We start from the raw sequence: 1,828 nt of genomic DNA, 5'->3' as shown, positions 1-1,828 counted from the left end.
ACAACAAAACAAAAAAAAAAACAAAAAACAACAAACACACAACAAAATAAAACACAAAACAACAACAACAACGAATAACAACAACAAAACACAATAAAATAACAAAAAAAAATAAAAACTAAAACACAAAACAAAAAATATCAACAATCAAACAAAAACAACAACAAAAACAAAAAACACAAAAAAAAAAACAAAAAATAACAACAACAAAACAATACAACAAAAAAAAACAACAAAAACAAAAACCCAAAAACCCCCAAATAACACAAACAACAACAACAAAAAACAAAAACAACAACAAAAAAACAAACACAACAACAACAAAAACAACAACAACCAACCCCAAACAAAAATAACAACCCAAACAACAACACAACAACACAACAACAAAAAAAAACAACAACAATAAAACCCAAAAAAACAAAAACAACAAAAAACAAAAACAAAAGAACAAACAAAAACACCAAAAAACCCAAAACAACAACCACAAATAAACAAAAAAAAACAACAAAAAAAAAACAAAACAACAACAACCCAACATATAACAAAAACAACAACAACAAAAAATCATAAAACAACAACAAAAAAAACAAAACCCCAAACAATTCAAAAAAAACAACAACAACAATAACAAAAAAACAAACAAATCAACAAAACAACAAAAAAAACAATAACAAAAAACAACAACAACAACAAAAAAACGCAACAAAACAAAAACACAAAAACAACCCCACAAAAAAAACAAAAACAAAACAACAACAAAAACAACAACAAAACCCAAACAAAAAACAAAACAACAAACAACAACAACAAAAACAACAACAAACCAAAAACAAAACAAAACAACAAAAATAAATTTAAAAAACAACAAAACAAAAAAACTAACAAAAAAACCAAAAAAACAACAACAAAAAAAACAACACAACCAAAAACAAAAAAAAAAAAAAAACAACAAAAAACAAAAACCAAAACAAAAAAAACAACAATAACAAAAACAAAAACTTTAAAAAATTTTGAAACAACAACAAAACAACAACCAAAAACCAACAAAAAAATTAAAACCAACCAAAAAAAAACCAACCAACAACAAACAACAACAAAAAAACAAACAAAACAAAAAAAAAAACAATAAAAACAACAACAACAAAAAACAACAAAACAACAAAAAAAAACCATAAAAACCATCAAAACAACAAAAAACAACAAAAAAACAACCATCAAAACAACAACAACAAAAAAAAAAAACCCAACAAAAAAACAAGAAAAATAACAAAACAACAACAACTACAACAACAAACAAAAACAAAACAACACAAAACAACAAAAAAAACAAAACAACAACAAAACAAAAACACAACAAAAATTTAAAAAAAATAATTAACAAAACACACAAAAACAAAAAACAACAAAAAAACAACAAAAACAAAAAACCAATTAACAACAACAAACCAAACAACAACACAAAAACCCCAAAAAACACCAACAAAAAAACAACCAAAACAAAACAACAAAAAAAAACCAACAAAAACAAACAAAAAACAAAATAAAAAACAAAAAAACAAAAAACAACAAAAAACACAACAACAACAATAAAACAAAACAACACCAAAAACCAAACAACAACAACAACAAAAAAACACACACAACACAAAAACTAACAACAACAATAAATAAAACAACAACAACAAAAAAACAACAAAAAAACAATAAATCAAAACAAAAAAACAAAAACAAAAAAAACCAAAAACCCAAAAACCAACAACAACAAAACCAAAACAAAAAACAACAACAACAATAACAACAACAAAAAACAACAAAAACAAACACA

Source organism: Bactrocera neohumeralis, unplaced genomic scaffold, assembly GCF_024586455.1.
Source record: "Bactrocera neohumeralis isolate Rockhampton unplaced genomic scaffold, APGP_CSIRO_Bneo_wtdbg2-racon-allhic-juicebox.fasta_v2 ctg1200, whole genome shotgun sequence".
In the NCBI taxonomy this organism is placed as follows: Eukaryota; Metazoa; Arthropoda; class Insecta; order Diptera; family Tephritidae; genus Bactrocera; species Bactrocera neohumeralis.
Note: the sequence above shows the minus strand (reverse complement) of the source record.